This window comes from Arachis ipaensis, chromosome B3 (assembly GCF_059453495.1).
Source record: "Arachis ipaensis isolate K30076 ecotype BB chromosome B3, ASM5945349v1, whole genome shotgun sequence".
NCBI lineage: Eukaryota > Viridiplantae > Streptophyta > Magnoliopsida > Fabales > Fabaceae > Arachis > Arachis ipaensis.
This window is the reverse complement of record NC_142438.1, coordinates 130,741,672-130,765,583: the sequence shown is the minus strand read 5'-3', so window position 1 is coordinate 130,765,583 and position 23,912 is coordinate 130,741,672. Positions and strand designations below refer to the sequence as shown.

The 23,912-nt window shown below is 38.5% G+C and overlaps 1 non-coding gene across 1 annotated transcript; it reads right to left on the bottom strand.

The window, feature by feature from the left end:
* Positions 1-19,642: 19,642 nt before the first annotated feature.
* On the bottom strand, positions 19,643-19,750 carry LOC148572460 (small nucleolar RNA R71). The gene has a single exon (XR_015907851.1). It is a non-coding gene; the product is annotated as a small nucleolar RNA R71 (small nucleolar RNA).
* Between the last annotated feature and the right edge of the window lie 4,162 nt (positions 19,751-23,912).

Sequence of the window (23,912 nt, the reverse complement as noted above, 5' to 3'; positions counted from 1 at the left end):
AGCCAGGAAGAGTAGTCGGAGCGCCATCAGTACCAGGGAGAGAAGTGTCCATAGGAGACGGAGAGGAGGTTCCATGAGGCCTTGAGGAACTCGGAGCATCCTTTGAATGAGGCCTTGAGGAACTCGGAGCATCCTTTGGACGAGGAGGGGACTCGATTATCCTCTATCCCCGAGTCTTCAGATCGGAATCAGTGACAGGCTTAGGGGAGGGAGGAGGATAAACTATGGCACCATCAATGACAATCTTGTCAGGATCCAAAGGAGTGAGATCAAGGTCGGGAGCAAGGACTCCGACCTGCTCCTTAAAAATCCTCCAGGCCTCCTCGGCTCCTTCAGCAATAGAGTCCCCCAACTCGGCATAAGCAGTTCGAGAATTCAACAAGTCCTTCCTCACCGCCACGAGGTCCTCGAACAAGCTCGAATAACTCTCCTGGGCCTTCTTCCTCAAGCCCTCCTCCATATTGCATTGGGCTTGTAACTTGCTCTCCTTCTCCCGAAGGACATCCCTCTCCTCCTTCAACTCAGCGACCTCCTTCTTCAACTCCTTCTCATGTTTCTGATATATGAGAAGCCTTTCTTCCAACTCTTCAACCCTCGAAGTTGAACCCAGAGAGCTAAGAGGAGTCTTCTCAAAAATATTAAGAAACTTGGTGCACACCGCCGCCGCCCTGACATTCTCCTGAGCCAGAATAGTGAGGTGGTTCCGGATAGAAACATCATCCATACCTATACGAGTATGGGGATAGATGTATTTCCGGATAAATGCAGGAGCATCCACCTTAGCCTCACCTTCAAAAGAAGAGCTAGCCTCTAAAGTCTTGCGCTTCTTCTTCTCTGGCTCAAGAGAAGATCGGGGAGGAGGGGGCGGCTGAGAAGAAGCCGAGGAGGAAATGACGATGGGTTGAGAAGGAGTCCCCAAATTTTGGGAAGAGGGAGGAGGAGGAGGAAGAGGAGGACCAGTTACCCTGGCGCCGCCGGTCCTGGCACGGGACCTCGCCTTGGCCTCCTGGACTCTCTGGAAAGACTCACTGGAGTTCTTATTCGCCATCTCTGTAACAAACAATTAGTAGCCAAAAAGTCAGACAAGTCGGTAAAAACAAATCGCAAGTCGGAAACAAAGTAGAAAAATAAAAGCTACCTAGTTGTGCCTGGACAAAGGTTGGCGACCCCTGAAGAAATTTTTTGGTATCCAGATATGGGGCCTCCCCCACACTTCTCGGAGGAACCCCACAATGGCTGCCTCCACTTCATCCAGATCATCCAAACTATATTTCTCACAGGGGGAGGCCTCCAACCAGTATAGAGGAAAGCGAGGAGAAGAATTCTCATCCAGGAAAAAGGGGTGGTGACCCTCTACACCTTGAACTTTGAAAAAATAATTTTTGAAGTCTTGGAAGGATTCATCAAAAAGGGTGAAAACTCTCCGACCTTGTATAGCTTGGAAAGACACCCATTGTTGCTTGTTATTTTGCCCACTGAAGGGCTTGGTCATGTGGAAGAGATAAAAGAAAATCCTCAAGGAAGTCGGAAAGTCTAAAACATGGCTGATAAACTGGTAGATTTTCAGAAAGCCCCAAGAGTTGGGGTGAAGTTAGGTAGGAGCAACTCGGCAGTGACGTAAGATGGCAACCTCAAAATCAGAAAAAGGGAGAAAAACGCCCAGACAGGTGATCATACTCTCATACATGTAAAAGAAATGAGGGGCTACTTCAGAAGCCCTCCCGAAACAAACCCGGTCTTCCGGACCCGGGACCACCAATTCATACTTCGGCTCATCCTCCTCAGAAGTACAAATTTGGTGATGAGTGCGAAGGTTGGTGATAAATTCGGTATCGACCAAAGGTTCCTCTCCTAAGACCGTGACATCGACCCATTGAGCAAGAACTTCTATAGAAGACATTCTTTCCTAAGGTATGATGAAAACCTACAAAGGAAAAGGGAAAGAATAAAAAACGAGAGTTCCTAAGGGGGCATGGAATTAAACAGAAGCCTACGACGTCACCTTCTCTCCCTCTAAATAATAAAAAGCATGCAAACAGAAGCACTTAGTAAAAGAGAAGGGGAGAAAGAACCAACCTTTTCCTGGAAAAAGGTAGAAAAAAATGAAAGCCTTCAAGCAAAAATGTTCCACAAACGGATGAGAAGAAAATTTGGAAAATCGCAGAAACGAAATAACAAAAGAGAGGGAAAGTATTTATAGATACGTTAGGGGCATAATGGTAAAAACGAAAAGCGGTCATTAATGGGTGCACCGTTACCAAGGTAATTAATACCTACGCAAACCTCTAACGGATGCGACGTTTGATTAGACGTAACTGTAAAAACCAAAAGTCACGAAAGTCACGTCGGTTCCGAACAATCACGTCGGTTCCGAACAATCATGTCGGTTCCCTCACAAGTCGGCTACGACCCCGAGTAGAATACTCGAACCCAAGTCTTGAAAGAAATTGGGCTTGAGTAGGGGCACTGTTCATACCCTGGCCCAATGATAAGGCCCCAGGTCCAGATGAAAGGCCCAATCCGAAGGATTGAGCCTCGCACTACACCGACCTTCTCTCTATGAAGTCGGTTCTTACCACGACTTGCCCTAAAGAAGTCAGGGACAAGGATTAGCTGGCAGATAAGCACTCATTCAAATGAGTAACTGCCCCTAAAATCTCTCTACCCACTTCCAGGAGCCATACCTCAACTTCCCTAAGATAAAGGGACGGTTATCCACCTTAAATGGCGGAACTACTCCAACGGTGATTATGGGTTCACCACTATAAATACACTGACGCGACTCAGGTATAACAGAGACCCAATACTCTCTAGACCTGTTTTGCTCCCTTTGCTGACTTTTGGCATCGGAGTGTCTTTGCAGGTACCACCCCCCATTTTCTCATACCGAAGTTGGACGGGGGCCTTGGATCATCAATCCGCTTGGATACTTCCTCATTCAGACGATTGGGCCAGCCAAACTAATCCAACCCAATAATCTCCGGTTACCCATCGTAACAGTACTTATTAATTATTATATGAAGTATATCCTGAAGTCACAAAAAAAAAATATGAAGTATATCCTGAACATATTACTGTATGCATTCTTTTAAAGTAATTTTTACGAAGAATCCGTATGCTTTACTTCTTAATCCATGACGCGTATGCTATTTTTTTTTCTTTTTTTCTTCGATCGTCTCTCAATTTTTTTTCTTAGTTTGTTACTTCTCTTTCCCACTTTTTAATTTGTATATGAAAGCAAAGTATGTGTTGGACTCGCATATAGAGAGGAGGGGTGCTTTACCTCATTGTGGAATCAGAGGAAGCAGAACTCGGACCCTGCGACTTGCATCTCTCAAAACGGACGGTCCGAGTTGCATCCCTCAAAACGCAGTAAAAAAAACCAAGAACACAAGGCGTTGAAGAAGGAGAAGAAGACGTTGAAGAAGGAGAAGAAAACGCGACTAGATCTCTTCTCTCAGTTACACACTTTTATATATGTCCATATAACAAAATAATAAAAAATCAACTCGTACCCTCCGATTTCATCCCCCATAACGTTCAAAAAAATTTCCCATTACAAGCAAAACGGAGGGTCCAAATTCCTCCTTCAGACACCAAATTTTCTCTAACTGCAAATCGTACCATGCGATTTGTGCAGCAAATTTTTATGTCTGAAGAACTCGTACGGTCCGAGTTGTTCTACCTTGGACTCAGAAAAAACTATCCCACATTTTTGTCTTATACACCATAGCTCCATATCTGAGAAGAACACACCCTACCCTTCCATATCCATAAAATTGAACCTCTCTTCCCTCCCTATTTTTTCTCTTATTTCTTACATTATTATTGTTATTTAAATTTTTTATAATATTTTATTTAATATTAATATCATTTTTCAAAATGAATGATAATTAATTATATAAATAATTATTCTCTAAAGTAAATAACAATTAATTATAAATATAATCATTCTTTGAAGTGAATAATAATTAATCATATAAATACTTATTTTTCGAAGTGAATGAAAAACAATTTTTTAAAGAAAATATATATTAAAAATATTATTTTAAAGTGAAGATATAGCACTTGTAGTATTAGTACGTATCACAATTTTATTTACATTCTCAGCGATAAATGTATAACTTTAGTAATTTACTGTTATTATCTTAAAAGGAATAATATATTTTATTAATTTTCTGAAATAAAGTAAATTGATTTATTTTTCTTCTCTTATCTTTCTTTTTTTATATGAATTATTAATATTATTATTCTTAATTATTTACTTACTTTTATTTATTTTTGTTAATAAATCTATCATGTCAAATTTGTAAAAGTTTGAATTTTTCGTTCTTGATTTAACGGGCAAAAATTATTTAGAATGGACACTTGATGCTAACCCATTTGGTATCCAAAAAACTTAGGGAGTCATAAAGAAAGAATTAGAATCCTCAAGCGAAAATAAGGTTAAGACACTTATTTTTCTACATCATCACTTTTATGAGGGGTTGAAAGTAGAATACTTGACTGTTAAAGATCCACAAAGATTATGGGCAAATTTAAAAGAAATGTATAAACATCAAAAAACTGTATTATTGTCTAAAGCTAGTTATGAGTGGATACATTTAAGGCTGCAAGATTTTAAAACAGTCAAAATAAGTTATCAATTGAAATTGTATTGCCAAGAAGTCACTGATGAGGACTTAATGGAAGAAACTTTTTACACATTCTACGCATCCAACGTGCTGTTACAACAACAATATCATGAAAAGGATTTTAAAAGGTATTCTGACCTAATAGGTTGTCTCCTATTGGCAGAACAAAATACTGAATTATTAATGAAAAATCATGAAATCTGTCCAACTGGCTCGACCACTTTTCCTGAAGTGAATGCAGCATTTCGTGAACATAAAAGAAACCATGGTCAGAATAACGGTTGAAATCGTGGTCGTAGTCGTGGTCGTGGACGTGGACGTGGCAAATGGAACAATAGGATTCCTACTCATAACCAAAAGTGAAATAAATATGAGAAGTGTGCTTCAAGCCATAATGTGAAAATTTTGTGCTATTGATGTGAATTAAAAGGTCATTGGTCGCATATATGTTGTACCCCTGAACATTTTGTCAAGCTATATCAAGAACCTATTAAAAGGAAAGAACAAAAATAAGAGGCCAATTTAACTATACAAGGAGATGAAGTTGAAGCTAATGGTGTTGAAACGGAATTGAAATACATCGATAATATATTTGCAGACCTTGATGAATCCTTGACATGAGCAATTGATGCATGAGCATCTTCCCTATCTTTTCTTATAAATTCGATGTGGAATTGTTGAGTTTTTATGAGATTTTGGTGTTTTAAACCATCATGAATGCTACTTTGAGTTAAATTGCTATTTTGTTGACTACAGGTAAAATTCGGCCGAATTTGACAGAATTCGTGTAAAAGAAAAGCGAGAAAAATAGTTGTTGACAAGCTAGCGCTAAACGCCACTACCCGGCATTTAGCGCCGCTAGCCTCGAAATTCGTGCCAGCATTATGTGAAGATAGCGCTAAACGCCATGACTCGGTATTTAGTGCCAAGAGCCTCGTAATATGTGCAATGATTCTGTGAAGGTGTCGCTAAACGCCACTAGCGCCAGGTGCCTCAAAAAGTTAGAATTGCATTCTGTTTTGGTGGCGCTAAACGCCACTACTCGGCGTTTAGCACCAGGCCCGCATTTTCAAGTGGGGACCACATGTGTCAAGCAAATCCACAGAAGACAATTTTTGGTTTTTTATTTAATTTTTGAATTATGAAAAGATATTATGTGGTTTTAGAATGTTAATTTTGTATCAATTAGGATTATATATAAAAGGAAAAAAGATTCAGCCTTTCAGGCTCTCTTTTCTTCTTCTTCCTCATTCTGTACTTTTACACTTTTGACAATTCTAGGTTTTTCTCTGAACCATGAGCAACTAAACCTCTATTGTTAAGGTTAGGAGCTTTGTTTATTTTAATGAATTAATACTATTGTCATTCTACTCTTAATTAATGCATTACTTTAAATTCAAGGATTAATTTCATTCTTCATCCTAGGAGCTAGAATATATTAGAAGATAACTCTTTTTCTATTTGAATGCTTGTTGAATCTTGGAAAGGCTATATCACTAGAATTACAGCTTGAAATCAATTCCTCACAACTATCTAATTATCTAGATTTAATGCGATACGTGACATATAATTGCCTCATTTTTGGGTATTTAGAGTTTGCATGGCTCATGAACTAGAATTGGACTTAATCTTCTAATTTAAATTAAGTGACCAAGGAATTGGCGGTTGATTGGGTTAGAGGAGATTAAATTACTAAGGAATTAGGATTTAATCGCTTAAGATTTATCATGAATTGTATCTTTGCATGATTAAAGTAGTTGACAAGAATTGTTAATCCGGAAATTTAAACATCTCCAAAGTCTTAACTATTTTCTCATATTATTTTCACCAATCATTCACAATTTGCTTTTTTGAGCTCACTAATTTACTGTTTTATGCTACTTGTAATTCAAAACACTCATTTTAACTTGTCTAACTAGTCTAATTACTCAACTATTGTTGCTTAGTCCATTAATCCTCGTGGGATCGACACTCACTCACCTGAGTTATTACTTAGTACGACTTGATGCACTTGCCAGTTAATTTATGGTATTCAAAATCCGCATCAAGTTTTTGGCGCCGTTGCCGGCGATTAACTATGATTGACAACAACTTGTTGTTTGATTACCTAGATTAGATGTTTTTTTGCTTTAATTTGATTATTTTTCTTCCTTAATTTTCGAAATTTTATGTTAATTTCCCTTATTTTTATTCATTTTATTTTCTTATTTTTCTTTCTTAGTTTCGAAATTTTTGCTTAAAATTTTTCCTATTTTCGAAAATTTTGTTTCATCCAATTTACCTTATTAGAAATTCTCCTCACTCTAATGTAGAGATTCCCACTTATTTTTGTTTTTTTTTTTTTTTTTTGTTTATGAGTAGGAACAGGGATAAGGAACCTCTTCTTGATTTCGATCCTGAGATTGAAAGGATTGTTAGAAGACGCCAACAGCAGGCTAGAGCTTATAGAACTACTGAAAGTTTCAAGGACGAGTTTGAGAAAGAAATTGAAGAAAATCACTATGGAGCCTAACAACAACAACGTTGTTGCCCCTAATGCTCCTGAGCAACCTACGAGAACTCTTGGCTCTTACACTGCTCCAAATCCCACTTTCTATGGCAGTAGCATTGTTGTGCCCCTGTGAATGCTAATAATTTTGAGTTGAGGTCTCAACTCATTACTTTTGTACAACAAAACTGTCAATTTCATGGACTCCTACAAGAAGACCTAAACTTGTTCATCTCTAATTTCCTACAGAATTTTGATACATTCAAGACTAATGGAGTATATCCTGATATTTATTGGTTGTTGCTCTTTCCGTTTGTTGTACGGGACCGAGCCAAGCAGTGGCTTGAAACACTACCCAAGAAAAGCCTCGATACATAGGACAATATGGTCAGTAGATTCTTGACTAAATTCTTCCACCTCAGAGGCTGACCAAGCTAAGGACCGATGTTCAGACCTTCAGGCAACAAGAGGGTGGATCTCTCTATGAAGCTTGGGAGAGGTACAAGGTTATACTCAGAAAGTGCCCTCCCGACATGTTCTCTGATTGGATACAATTACAAATCTTCTATGATGGGATTACTCAGGCCGCCAGAACTTCTTTGGATAATTCTACAGGAGAATCTCTTCACATGAAGAAAACTACTTAAGAAGCTCTAGAGTTGATTGAGATGGTTGCTAACAACCAGTATTTATACTCTTTTGAGAGAACTACCATGAGGAAGGGAGTCATGAAACTAGAAGCTTTGGATACTATTCTTGCTCAGAATAAAGCCATGTGTCAACAGATAAATGCTATTACTCAACACTTGGGTGGATTACAAGTTTCAGTTATTAATATCCAAGATGCTCCTTATAATATGAGTGGTGAATTTTCTCAAAGTGAGAATTATAATTATGGTCAATTCTACTTTGAACAGGTTAATTACATGGCCAATTCAACAACAACAACTCTCCCCAGGGTAATTTCAATCAGAATAATTTCAACAACAACAACCATCAGTTTTAGTCCTCTCAGCAATACCATGCACCCCCTCCTTCTCAGAAACCTTCTAACTTGGAATCTTTAGTTGCAAAACTCTCCAAGAACACTAATAGTTTCATGCAGGAAACCAGAGCTTCAATTAAAAACTTAGAGGTTCAAATGGGTCAGTTAAGCAAGCAAGTAGCTGAGAGGCCTCCTCACACCTTTTCCAGTGATACAGTGTCCAACCCAAGAGAAGAGTGTAAGGCCATACATCTAAGAAGTGGTAAGATAGCACATACAGAAGCACAGGTTAGTGAGGAGCTGGTTGAAAAAGAAGCTCCAGAGGAGGCTTAGGACAAGGTGGAGCACGCCCCTGAGAGGCACCCAAACAACCCTTTTTCGGTTAATGTTGAGCAATACAAAGTGAAGTCTCTAGTGCCTGAGTACAAGCCAAAAATTCCATATCCTTAGAGGCTTTAGAATGCATCCAAAGACAAAAAATTTTCAAGATTCCTGGAAGTCTTCAGAAAGCTACAGATTAACATTCCTTTTGCAGAGACTTTGGAAAAAATGCCTCTCTATGCTAAATTTATGAAGGAATTGTTAACTAATAAGAAGAATTAGAAAGAGAGTGAAACCGTAGTGCTTACCAAGGAATGCAGTGCAATTATCCAGCAGGATCTCCCTGAGAAGATGCAAGATCTGTGAAGCTTTTTAATTCCTTGCACCATTGGAGATATCACTATTCAGAGGGCATTATGTGATCTTAGAACAAGTATCAATCTCATGCCACTTTTTTTATGAGAAAACTCCAAATAAATGAGGTAAAACCCACTAAAATCTTTCTTCAACTTTCCGATCGATCAATTAAATTTCTTCTTGGAGTTGTTGAGAATTTACTAGTAAAAGTAGGACCCTTTATTTTTTCTGCTGATTTTGTAATACTGGATATGGAAGAAGATGTGAATGCTTCCATTATTTTAGGAAGACCTTTTCTAACTACAGGGAGAGCCTTTATTGATGTGCAAAAGGGTGAGTTAACTCTGAAAGTCAATGATGAAGAGGTTGTTCTTAATGTGCTTGAATGATCCACCACCATAAAAGGGGGAACCAAACATGCATACTAAGGAGGAAAGGCCACCCAAGCTTGAGTTGAAGCCTTTGCCTCCCTCTCTTAAGTATGCCTTTCTAGGCGAGCAGAATTCCTATCCAGTGATCATTAGCTCCTCTCTGAGTCATGATGAAGAGGAGGCGTTGATATAGGTACTTAGAAGCCACAAAATAGCTCTTGGGTGGACCATTAGTGACTTGAAAAGGATAAGTCTGGCTATGTGTATGCACAAGATTTTACTTGAGAAGTGATGAGCGGATAATTTATACGTTTTTTGGCATTGTTTTTAGTATGTTTTTAGTAGGATCTAATCACTTTTAGGGATGTTTTCATTAGTTTTTATGTTAAATTCACATTTCTGGACTTTACTATGAGTTTGTGTGTTTTTCTGTGATTTCAGGTATTTTCTGGCTGAAATTGAGGGACTTGAGCAAAAATCAGATTCAGAGGTTGAAAAAGGACTGCTGATGCTGTTGGATTCTGACCTCCCTGCACTCAAAGTGGATTTTCTGGAGCTACAGAACTCGAAGTTGTTGTTTAAGAATGTTAAATATGTTGGCTTTTGAAAGAATGATGACTAGGAGACATGTTATTTGATAATCTGAAAAATCATAAAAATGATTCTTGAAGCAAGAAAAAGCAGCAAAGAACAAAGCTTGCAGAAAAAAAAATAGGCGAAAAAAATAGAAAAAAAATAGAAAGAAAAAGAAAAAGCAAGCAAAAAAAGCCAATAACCCTTAAAACCAAAAGGCAAGGGCAAATAAAAAGGATCCCAAGGCTTTGAGCATCAGTGGATAGGAGGGCCTAAAGGAATAAAATCCTGGTCTAAGCGGCTAAACCAAGCTGTCCCTAACCATGTGCTTGTGGCGTGTAGGTGTCAAGTGAAAACTTGAGACTGAGCGGTTAAAGTCAAGGTCCAAAGCAAAAACAAAGAGTGTGCTTAAGAACCCTGGACACCTCTAATTGGGGACTTTAGCAAAGCTGAGTCACAATCTGAAAAGGTTCACCCAATTATGTGTCTGTGGCATTTATGTATCCGGTGGTAATACTGGAAAACAAAGTGCTTAGGGCCACAGCCAAGACTCATAAAGAAGCTGTGTTCAAGAATCATCATACTGAACTAGGAGAGTCAATAACACTATTCGAAATCTGAAGTTCCTATAGATGCCAATCATTCTGAACCTCAATGGATAAAGTGAGATGCCAAAACTATTCAAGAGGCAAAAAGCTATAAGTCCCGCTCATATGATTAAAGCTATGTTTCATTGATAGTTTGGAATTTGTAGTATATTCTCTTCTTTTTATCCTATTTGATTTTCAGTTGCTTGGGGACAAGCAATAATTTAAGTTTGGTGTTGTGATGAGCGGATAATTTATACGCTTTTTGGCATTGTTTTTAGTATGTTTTTAGTAGGATCTAATCACTTTTAAGGATGTTTTCATTAGTTTTTATGTTAAATTCACATTTCTGGACTTTACTATGAGTTTGTGTGTTTTTCTGTGATTTCAGGTATTTTCTGGCTGAAATTGAGGGACTTGAGCAAAAATCAGATTCAGAGGTTGAAAAAGGACTGCTGATGCTGTTGGATTCTGACCTCCCTGCACTCAAAGTGGATTTTCTGGAGCTACAGAACTCGAAATGGCGCGCTTCCAATTGCGTTGGAAAGTAGACATCCAGGGCTTTCCAGCAATGTATAATAATCCATACTTTGGCCAAGAATTGACGACGTAAACTGGCGTTCAACGCCAGCCTTCTGTCCAAATCTGGCGTCCAGCGCCAGAAAAGGATCCAAAACCATAGTTGAACGCCCAAACTGGCACAGAAACTGGCGTTCAACTCCACAAATGGCCTCTGCACGTGCAACACTCAGGCTCAGCCCAAACACACACCAAGTGGGCCCCGGAAGTAGATTTATACATCAATTACTTACTCATGTAAACCCTAGTGACTAGTTTATTATAAATAGGACCTCTTACTATTGTATTAGGCGTCTTTTTGACCATCTTTTGATCATCTTAGGATCTTAGGATCATCATTGAACGCATTGTTCTTAGATCAAGGGGGCTGGCCATCTCGGCCATGCCTGGACCTTCACTTATGTATTTTCATACGGTAGAGTTTCTACACTCCATAGATTAAGGTGTGGAGCTCTGCTGTTCCTCAAAGATTAATGCAAAGTACTACTGTTTTCTATTCAATTCTTCTTATTTCTCTTCTAAGATATCCATTCGCACCCAAGAACGTGATGAAGGTGATGATTATGTGTGACGCTCATCATCCTTCTCCCTTATGAACGCGTGCCTGACAAACACTTCTGTTCTACATGAGATAAGCTAGAATGAGTATCTCTTAGATCTCCTAACCAGAATCTTCGTGGCATAAGCTAGAATGATGGCGGCATTCAAGAGAATCCGGAAGGTCTAAACCTTGTCTGTGGTATTCTGAGTAGGATTCAATGATTGAATGACTGTGACGAGCTTCAAACTCGCGAGTGCTGGGCGTTAGTGACAGACGCAAAAGGAGGGTGAATCCTATTCCAGCATGATCGGGAACCGACAGATGAATAGCCGTGCCGTGACAGGGTGCGTGAGCATATTATTCACTGAGAGGAGGGGATGTAGCCACTGACAACGGTGATGCCCTTGCATAAAGCCAGCCATGGAAAGGAGTAAGACTGATTGGATGAAGATAGCAGGAAAGCAGAGGTTCAGAGGAACGAAAAGCATCTCCATTCGCTTATCTGAAATTCCTACCAATGATTTACATAAGTATCTCTATCCCTATTCTATTATTTATTATTCGAAAACTCCATGATTATTTTATATCCGCCTGACTGAGATTTGCAAGGTGACCATAGCTTGCTTCATACCAACAATCTCCGTGGGATTCGACCCTTACTCACGTAAGGTATTACTTGGACGACCCAGTGCACTTGCTGGTTAGTTGTATCGAAGTTGTGACAATTATGTATTGAGATCAGAGCACCAAGTTGCTCACATTGCCGGGGATTGTTTGAGCCTGGACATCACAATTTCGTGCACCAAGAAGGATGCTAAATCCATAATGCAACCACAAATATTTTTTTATTGTGTACCAAGAGAAGATGATGATGATGATGATGATGATGATGATGATGATGATGAAAAATAAGGACGAGAAGGAATCAAACAAGAAAAGAAGAAGAAGAAGATGTCGACAATGTTTTTAAGGAAGAAGCAAGAAGAAGAAGAATAACTAGGATGACGACGAAGACGATGTTGAAGAAGCGCGCACATACAATAAATAGAACTTCGTTGGACTATGTTAAAAAATCACTTGGTCGAGAAGGTTAATAAAATAATAAAATAATATTTTAATTATTTTTAAATTTATCATTTTTATTATTACGAATCTCACTATTTAATTTAAAATGATTAAAATATTTTTTGTTAATTTATCAATCTCTACATTTTAGAGGAATTTGATCTTTATATTATATATCTACAATATATTTTTTTTTTGGTATTGAAACAGGGTTAAAGAACTTAGAAAACAAAGACCTAGATACAAACTAGACGGGGTAAGGCGGCCCCTCTTTCATCATCACTGAGGATACTAACTAGTTTCGGGGAAGGTAAATCCCAAAACACAAAATCATCATCTAAACTTAAACTCTTTTTTGCTAGGCAATCAGAACATCTATTGCCTTCCCTATAAATTTGTACAAAAAATATACTCCAATCCTTCCTTTTCCACTCATTCACTTTTCTAATTACAAGATGGGAGGCCAATTTCTTTCCTACGTTGAGTCTCTGAACCACCGCCACAGCATCTACTTCCACAACCACTTTCCTAAAGCCCATCGTCCATGTAAGCTCTAATCCCTTTACCACTCCCCATAGTTCTGCAGTGAACGCCGTCGCTTCTCCAGTTTGATGCGAAAAACCAGCGATCCATCGCCCTTTATTGTTTCTCAAGAGACTGCTACGTCCACTTCTGTCTGAGTTTAACTTCACCCATCCCTCTGGCAGTGACTTCCAATTGACAAGCTTCTCTATTCTCCTTCCTTGGCGACTAACCTGTAAGACCTCTCCATAGCTTTAATTTCAGTCACTTGTTTGATGATTTCTGTTTGTGGGTTGGGGGACTCTTGTAGTTTTGTTTGTGAATTTATCTGTTGCGCCAATATCATAGTCTCTAGGTAGTTAGAATGAAGATGTCCCTCCACTCAAAATTCTGATTATTACCCATTTGTTTCCTGAAATTGACTTCAATCCAGCTTTCCCAATTGAAATGGAAAAATCTTGAAATTTCTGTTATTTTAATGAGTTTTATCCATATGGTAGAAACTTTAGGACAATCTCTTAAAGCGTGCATTAGATATTCTTGACCCCCTTACATAATTGACATTCCCCATTTCTTCCAAATAATTTTGTCTTTCTATAATTTGTCATGACTCTGTTATGCATAGCTGTTCAGACGAAAACTTTTTCTCACTGAGGTCCCTTCCAACTCCATAGCGTTGTCCAAATAGTTTTTTCTTTTTCTGGCCAATTTGAGAGACTTTGTATGTTATGTTGACTGTAAAATTTCCATCAATTGAAAGCTTCCAACCAAACTTGTCATCCTCATTTTCTACCTTTGGAGGGCTCATGTCACAGATCTTTTCAACACTGTCATGCGACAGATGGAGTCTGAGCTTTTCTAAATCTCACTCAATATTTGTAGATGTCCATTCCCACACAAAGCTGTCCAAATCCACACTGGCAGGATTAATAGCCTTTTCTATTAAAACATCTTCTCTTTCCACCCATTGATGTCTCCAGAAATAAATGGATAAGTCATTGCTAACATAGTGAACATAATGCTCTTAGAAAATAGGCCATATCTTTTTAAGCTCCTTCCACAAACTTGAGTGCATTGTTGTTCAATCTTCTCCCATTACAGTATTTATGTGATAACACTTTCACCCAAAGAGCTTCTGGATTTTTCATTGCTTGCCATATGATCTTGAACATAAGCGAATCATTTATGGTTGAAATTTCCTGAATTCGAGACCCCAGGTGTTTCGATTGATAGAGGATTTTCCATCCAATCAGGTACACTCATCTTTGATTAGGTTCATCTCCCTAAATAAAACTTCTTTAAGTCTTTTCCACCTCCAAACATATTTCTTTGGGTATCCTCTCATGTTGCATATTGTAGTTCAATACTGGATTTAGTATGGTTTTAGTTAGCATAAGTCTCCCTGCCAAAAACAAATATTTAGCCTTCCACCCTATAAGCTTGTTATGAACTCTTCCCAAGATTTCTTTAAAATTATCTATGCTCCTCCTATTATTGGTGTTGAAGGCTCCAAAATATCTTCCAAGTTCCTTTTGCTCTTTGAAACCTGAGAGATTGAAAATCTCTTGTCTTAGAAATCTTCAAGATATCTTCCAAGATATCTTTTATTATTTCTTAGATGCTAATTGAAACTTTTTTTTTGAAAGAAAATTAGCTCCTCCCAACTTCTCTCAACATAACCGAAAGGAAGCGTCTTGGTCCAAAAAGTGATTCGGCTCAGCTGCCAAGTTTTAAGGACCAAGTTATTAATTAGAATATAAAATATTTTTTGTAACATTTGCTATTATAATTTAATAAATAAAATATTATGAATATTTTCACTCTTATTTTATAATAATAATGTCATTTTTTTCAAAGATAATAGTGGTATCTTATTCAATAGAGAAATAAATACAATGTCAAAAAGTTAGGACAAGAAAAATAGAAAAAGAAGATTTCCAAATATTCACGAACAGGTGAAATTATAAGAAAAAAAAAACATAAAAAAGTAAATAGGAAAAGAAATCTTAGGGCATTATGCATAAGGCAAAATAAATAGCTCTTGGTTTAACTTAAGCGATATTGCTAGTACTTTCTCCGGAGGCTCCTGGATATGCTCGAAGACTCGCCGTCACCTCTCCTTCCAAATATTCCAAGTTATAATAAAATCCAATCGAGTTCTGTGAGAGCTTGTTCCCTGAAGTCTAGTTTGTAACACCGAATTTCTCCACCAATCGAAGAACAAAGAAAATCTAGGGTATGGAATGAGGTAAGGTAAAGGACTCTTCTTCCACACTAGATTAGCATTTCCACAGAAAAATAGACAGTGCATGAGTGATTATGGTATTGACTTGCAGATTGGACAAGTTGTCAGAGTAGATGAAAATCGCTAGCAGATGAGAAGCAGAACATGAAGCTTACCATGGATGATTTTCCACGCAAAGAGCAAAATCTTGTGAGGAATTTTCAACTTCCATAAATGGCTCCAAACTGGCTTCTATTGCATGAGGAATTTGGCATTGTTTTTAGTATGTTTTTAGTAGGATCTAATCACTTTTAGGGATGTTTTCATTAGTTTTTATGTTAAATTCACATTTCTGGACTTTACTATGAGTTTGTGTGTTTTTCTGTGATTTCAGGTATTTTCTGGCTGAAATTGAGGGACTTGAGCAAAAATCAGATTCAGAGGTTGAAAAAGGACTGCTGATGCTGTTGGATTCTGACCTCCCTGCACTCAAAGTGGATTTTCTGGAGCTACAGAACTCGAAATGGCGCGCTTCCAATTGTGTTGGAAATTAGACATCCAGGGCTTTCCAGCAATATATAATAGTCCATACTTTGGCCAAGAATTGACGACGTAAACTGGCGTTCAACGCCAGCCTTCTGTCCAAATCTGGCGTCCAGCGCCAGAAAAGGATCCAAAACCAGAGTTGAACGCCCAAACTGGCACAGAAACTGGCGTTCAACTCCACAAATGGCCTCTGCACGTGCAACACTCAGGCTCAGCCCAAACACACACCAAGTGGGCCCCGGAAGTAGATTTATGCATCAATTACTTACTCATGTAAACCCTAGTGACTAGTTTATTATAAATAGGACCTCTTACTATTGTATTAGGCGTCTTTTTGACCATCTTTTGATCATCTTAGGATCTTAGGATCATCTTTGAACGCATTGTTCTTAGATCAAGGGGGCTGGCCATCTCAGCCATGCCTGGACCTTCACTTATGTATTTTCATACGGTAGAGTTTCTACACTCCATAGATTAAGGTGTGGAGCTCTGCTGTTCCTCAAAGATTAATGCAAAGTACTACTGTTTTCTATTCAATTCTTCTTATTTCTCTTCTAAGATATCCATTCGCACCCAAGAACGTGATGAAGGTGATGATTATGTGTGACGCTCATCATCCTTCTCCCTTATGAACGCGTGCCTGACAAACACTTCTGTTCTACATGAGATAAGCTAGAATGAGTATCTCTTAGATCTCCTAACCAGAATCTTCGTGGCATAAGCTAGAATGATGGCGGCATTCAAGAGAATCCGGAAGGTCTAAACCTTGTCTGTGGTATTCTGAGTAGGATTCAATGATTGAATGACTGTGACGAGCTTCAAACTCGCGAGTGCTGGGCGTTAGTGACAGACGCAAAAGGAGGGTGAATCCTATTCCAGCATGATCGGGAACCGACAGATGAATAGCCGTGCCGTGACAGGGTGCGTGAGCATATTATTCACTGAGAGGAGGGGATGTAGCCACTGACAACGGTGATGCCCTTGCATAAAGCCAGCCATGGAAAGGAGTAAGACTGATTGGATGAAGATAGCAGGAAAGCAGAGGTTCAGAGGAACGAAAAGCATCTCCATTCGCTTATCTGAAATTCCTACCAATGATTTACATAAGTATCTCTATCCCTATTCTATTATTTATTATTCGAAAACTCCATGATTATTTTATATCCGCCTGACTGAGATTTGCAAGGTGACCATAGCTTGCTTCATACCAACAATCTCCGTGGGATTCGACCCTTACTCACGTAAGGTATTACTTGGACGACCCAGTGCACTTGCTGGTTAGTTGTATCGAAGTTGTGACAATTATGTATTGAGATCAGAGCACCAAGTTGCTCACGTTGCCGGGGATTGTTTGAGCTTGGACATCACAATTTCGTGCACCAAGTTTTTGGCGCCGTTGCCGGGGATTGTTCGAGTTTGGACAACTGACGGTTCATCTTGTTGCTCAGATTAGGTAACTTTATTTTCGTTTTCTTTTCAAAAATCTTTCAAAAATATTTTCAAAAAAAAATAAATAAATAATAAAAATGTTTTCAAAAATTTATTCAAAATTTTGAAGAATGAATTCTAGTGTTTCATGAAGCATGTTGAAGCCTGGCTGGCTGTAAAGCCATGTCTAAATTCATTTGGACTGAGGCTTGCAATTTGTTATCAAGAGCAATTTAGTTGTTGCTCATCCACCCGCTGCTGATCCATGATCACCTGCTGAAGCTTGGCTGGCCATTGGCCATGTCTAGTGTTTTGGACCGGAACTTTCATTGAAAGCTTGGCTGGCTAGTGAGCCATGTCTAATTCCTGGACTGAAGATTTAGACTAAGAAAGCAAGATTCCTGGAATTCATGTTAAAAATTTTGGAATCCTTATTTTTTCTTTTTCATATAATTTTCGAAAAAAAAAATCCAAAAAAATTAGAAAATCATAAAAATCAAAAATATTTTTGTGTTTCTTGTTTGAGTCTTGAGTCATATCATAAGTTTGGTGTCACTTGCATATGCATCCTGCATTTTTCGAAAATATCATGCATTCATAGTGTTCTTCATGATCTTCAAGTTGTTCTTGGTAAGTCTTCTTGTTTGATCTTGATGATTTTTTGTTTTGTGTCTTTTCATGTTTATCATATGCATTCTTGAATTCTTAGTGTCTAAGCATTAAAGAATTCTAAGTTTGGTGTCTTGCATGTTTTCTTTGCATTAAAAATTTTTCAAAAATATGTTCTTAATGTTCATCATGATCTTCATAGTGTTCTTGGTGTTCATCTTGACATTCATAGCATTCATGCATGCATTCATTGTTTTGATCTAAAAATTTCATGCATTGCATCCTTTTAGTGTTTTTTCTCTTGCATCATAAAAATTCAAAAATCAAAAAAATATCTTTCCCTTTTTCTCTCATCAAATTCGAAAAATTGAGTTGACTTTTTCAAAAATTTTTAAAATCAAGTTGTTTCTTATGAGTCAAATCAAATTTTCAATTTGAAAATCTTATCTTTTTCAAAATCTTTTTCAAAAATCAAATCTTTTTCAAAATTATTAGTTATTTTCGAAAATTTCAAAAATATTTTTCAAAAATATTTTTCTTATTTTTATATCAAATTTTCGAAAATAACATCACCAATTAATGTTTTGATTCAAAAATTTGAAGTTTGTTACTTGCTTGTTGAGAAAGATTCAAATTTTGAGTTCTAGAATCATATCTTGTGATTTCTTATGAATCAAGTCATTAATTGTGATTTTAAAAAATCAAATCTTTTTCAAAAACTAATTCCTATCATATCTTTTCAAAAATATCTTCTTATCTTATCTTTTTCAAAAAAAATCTTTTCAAAATATCCTTTCTAACTTCCTAACTTCTTATCTTTTCAAAATTTGTTTCAACTAACTAACTAACTTTTTGTGTGTTTCTTAACTTTTTCAAAACTACCTAACTAACTCTCTCTCTCTAATTTTCGAAAATATCTTCCCTCTTTTTCAAAAATTTCTTTTTAATTAACTAATTATTTTTATTTTTTATTTTTGATTTCAAAAATTTTCGAAAATTACTAACATTTTTCAAAAAAAAAAAAAACCATTTTTCAAAAATCACTAACTCTTTTTCAAAATAATTTTCGAAAATTATCCCTCCCCCATCCTATTCTATTTATTCATTCATATCCTAACATCTCATCTCACATCTCTTCCATCCGTACAGTTGTGTTTCTTCCTTTACATCACATCCTTTATCTCCCCCTCTTCTTCTACTCACACAGGGATCCCTATACTGTGATATAAAGGATCTCCATTATTATTATTATTTTTCTGTGCCTTCTTCTTTGTCATATGAGCAGGAGCAAGGACAAGAACATTCTTGTTAAAGCAGATCCAGAACCTGAAAGGACTCTGAAGAAAAAAATTAAGAGAAGCTAAAATACAACAATCCAGAGATAACCTTTCAGAAATTTTCGAACAGGAAAAGGAAATGGCAGCCGAAAATAATAATAATATAAGGAAGATGCTTGGTGACTTCACTGCACCTAATTCCAATTTACATGGAAGAAGCATCTCCATTCCTGCCATTGGAGCAAACAATTTTGAGCTGAAACCTCAATTAGTTTCTCTGATGCAGCAGAACTGCAAGTTTCATGGACTTCCATCTGAAGATCCTTTTCAGTTCTTAACTGAATTCTTACAGATATGTGATACTGTTAAGACTAATGGAGTAGATCCTGAAGTCTACGGGCTCATGCTTTTCCCTTTTGCTGTAAGAGACAGAGCTAGATTATGGTTGGATTCTCAACCCAAAGACAGCCTGAACTCTTGGGATAAGCTGGTCACGGCTTTCTTAGCCAAGTACTTTCCTCCTCAAAAGCTGAGCAAGCTTAGAGCTGATGTTCAAACCTTTAGACAGAAAGAAGGTGAATCCCTCTATGAAGCTTGGGAAAGATACAAACAGTTGACCAAAAAGTGTCCTTCTGACATGCTTTCAGAATGGACCATCCTGGATATATTCTATGATGGTTTATCTGAGCTATCAAAGATGTCACTGGACACTTCTGCAGGTGGATCCATTCACCTAAAGAAAATGCCTGCAGAAGCTCAAGAACTCATTGACATGGTTGCTAATAACCAGTTCATGTACACTTCTGAGAGGAATCCTGTGAGTAATGGGACGCCTATGAAGAAGGGAGTTCTTGAAGTTGATACTCTGAATGCCATATTGGCTCAGAACAAAATATTGACTCAGCAAGTCAATATGATCTCTCAGAGTCTGCATGGAATGCAAGCTGCATCCAACAGTACTCAAGAGGCTTCTCCTGAAGAAGAAGCCTATGATCCTGAGAACCCTGCAATAGCAGAGGTAAATTACTTAGGTGAACCTTATGGAAACACCTATAACTCAACATGGAGAAATCATCCAAATTTCTCATGGAAGGATCAAAAGCCTCAACAAGGCTTTAATAATGGTGGAAGAAACAGGTTTAGCAATGGCAAACCTTTTCCATTATCAACTCAGCAACAGACAGAGAACTCTGAACAAAATGCTTCTAATTTAGCAAATCTAGTCTCTGATCTATCTAAGGCCACTGTAAGTTTCATGAATGAAACAAGGTCTTCCATTAGAAATCTGGAAGCACAAGTGGGCCAGCTGAGTAAAAGGATCACTGAAATCCCTCCTAGTACTCTCCCAAGCAATACAGAAGAGAATCCAAAAGGAGAGTGCAAGGCCATTGACATAAGCGCCATGGCCGAACCTGTGAGGAGAGGAGAGGACGTGAATCCCAAGGAGGAAGACCTCCTAGGACGTCCAGTGATCAATAAGGAGCTTTCCTCTGAGGAACCAAAGGAATCTGAGACTCATCTAGAGACCATAGAGATTCCATTGAACCTCCTTATACCCTTCATGAGCTCTGATGAGTATTCCTCTTCTGAAGAGAATGAGGATGTTACCGAAGAGCAAACTGCCAAGTTTCTTGGTGCAATCATGAAGCTGAATGCCAAATTATTTGGCATTGATACTTGGGAAGTTGAACCTCCCTTGTTCATCAATGAACTAAGTGATCTGGATCAACTGACATTGCCTCAGAAGAGACAGGATCCTGGAAAGTTCATATTACCTTGTACCATAGGCACCATGATCTTTAAAGCTCTGTGTGACCTTGGTTCAGGTATAAACCTCATGCCCCTCTCTGTAATAGAGAAACTGGGAATCTATGGGGTGCAAGCTGCTAAAATCTCACTAGAGATGGCAGACAGCTCAAGAAGACAGGCTTATGGACAAGTAGAAGATGTATTAGTAAAGGTTGAGGGCCTTTACATACCTACTGATTTCATAGTCCTGGATACTGGAAAGGAAGAGGATGAATCCATCATCCTAGGAAGACCTTTCCTGGCCACAGCAAGAGCTGTGATTGATGTTGACAGAGGTGAAATAGTCCTTCAATGGAATGAGAACTCCCTTGTATTCAAAACTCAAGGATCTCCCTCTGCAACCATGGAGAGGAAGCTTGAAAAGCTTCTCTCAAAGCAGAGTCAACCAGAGCCCCCACAGTCAAACTCTAAGTTTGGTGTTGGGAGGCCACAACCAAACTCTAAGTTTGGTGTTGAACTCCCATATCCAAACTCTAAGTTTGGTGTTGGAGAGTCTCAACAAAACTCTGCACATCTGTAAGGCTCCATGAGAGCCCACTGTCAAGCTATTGACATTAAAGAAGCGCTTGTTGGGAGGCAACCCAATGTTTATCTAACTTTTATTTTCATTGTTTTTCATGTTTTCTTAGGTTCATGATCATGTGGAGTCACAAAATAAATAGAAAAATTGAAAACGGAATCAAAAACAGCAGAAGAAAAATCACACCCTGGAGGAGCATCTGTCTGGCGTTCAGCGCCAGAACAGAGCATGGTTCTGGCGCTGAACGCCCAAAATAGGCAGCTTCTGGGCGCTGAACGCCAGAACAGGCATGGTTTTGGCGTTCAACGCCAGAAATGGCACACAAATGGGCGTTGAACGCCCAAAATGGCCACCAACCTGGCGCTAAACGCCCAGAGTTGGGTACAAAGGCATTTTTACATGCCTAATGGTGCAGGGATGTAAATGCCTTGAACACCTCAGGATCTGTGGACCCCACAGGATCCACTCAGGATCTGTGGACCCCACAGGATCTCCACCTACCTCCACTCACTTCTTCTCACCACTCTCTTTCACACAACCCCATAAACACTCTTCCCTAGAAACCCCTCACCAATCACCTCAAGCTCTCTTCCCCACTAAACCTTCACCACTCACATCCACCCACTCTTCCCAATAAACCTACCTCATAAACTCCACCTACCTTCAAAATTCAAAACCAATTTCCCACCCAAACCCACCCATATGGCCGAACCTTAACCCCCCCTCCATTCCCTATATCAAGACCTCCATTCTTCACCAAATTCACACAACACACCCCTCTACACTCTCCTTGGCCGAAACCACATCTCCCTCTCCCTCTCCATATTTCTTCTTCTTCTTCTTCTATTCTTTTGTTTATTGCTCGAGGGCGAGCAATATTCTAAGTTTGGTGTGGTAAAAGCATAGCTTTTTTGTTTTTCCATTACCATTGATGGCACCTAAGACCGGAGAATCCTCTAGAAGAGGGAAAGGGAAGACAAAAGCTTTCACATCCGAGTCATGGGAGATGGAAAGGTTCATCTCCAAAACCCATCAAGACCACTTCTATGATGTTGTGGCCAAGAAGAAGGTGATCCCTGAGGTCCCTTTTAAACTCAAAAGAAATGAGTATCCGGAGATCCGACATGAAATTCAAAGAAGAGGTTGGGAAGTTTGTTCCATCCAACAAGTCGGCATCCTAATGGTTCAAGAGTTCTATGCCAATGCATGGATCACCAAGAACCATGATCAAAGTAAGAACCCGGATCCAAAGAACTATGTTACAATGGTTCGGGGGAAATACTTAGATTTTAGTCTGGAGAATGTGAGGTTGGCGTTCAACTTGCCATACATGGAAGAGAACGCACGCCCCTACACAAGGAGAGTCAACTTTGATCAAAGGTCGGACCAAGTCCTTATGGACATATGTGTAGAAGGAGCTCAATGGAAGATTGACTCCAAAGGCAAGCCGGTTCAACTAAGAAGATTGGACCTCAAGCCTATAGCTAGAGGATGGTTGGAGTTTATTCAATGCTCAATCATTCCCACTAGCAACCGGTCTGAAGTTACTATAGACCGGGCCATCATGATCCATAGCATCATGATTGGAGAAGAGGTGGAAGTTCATGAGATTATACCTCAAGAACTCTACAAGGTGGCTGACAAGTCCTCCACCATGGCAAGGTTAGCCTTTCCTCACCTCATTTGCCACCTATGCAATTCAGCGGGGATTGACATAGAGGGAGATATCCTCATCAAAGAGGACAAGCCCATCACTAAGAAAAAGATGGAGCAAGCAAGAGAGCCCATTCATGGAGCTCAAGAGGCGTATGAAGCTCATCACCATGAGATTCCGGAAATGCCTCAAATGCACTTTCCTCCACAAAACTATTGGGAGTAAATCAACACCTCCCTAGGAGAATTGAGTTCCAATATGGGACAACTAAGGGTGGAACATCAAGAGCACTCGATCATGCTTCATGAAATAAGAGAAGATCAAAAAGCAATGAGGGAGGAGCAACAAAGACAAGGAAGAAACATAGAAGAGCTCAAGAACATCATTGGTTCCTCAAGAAGGAAACGCCACCATCACTAAGGTGGATTCATTCCTTGTTCTTGCTTTCTCTGTTTTTCGTTTTCTGTATTATGTGCTTATCTATGTTTGTGCCTTCATTACATGATCATTAGTAGTTAGTAACTTTGTCTTAAAGATATGAATGTCCTATGAATCCATCACCTCTCTTAAATGAAAAAATGTTTTAATTCAAAAGAACAAGAAGTACATGAGTTTCGAATTTATCCTTGAACTTAGCTTAATTACATTGATGTGGTGACAATGCTTCTTGTTTTCTGAATGTATGCTTGAACAGTGCATAAGTCTTTTGAAGTTGTTGTTTAAGAATGTTAAATATGTTGGCTCTTGAAAGAATGATGACTAGGAGACATGTTATTTGATAATCTGAAAAATCATAAAAATGATTCTTGAAGCAAGAAAAAG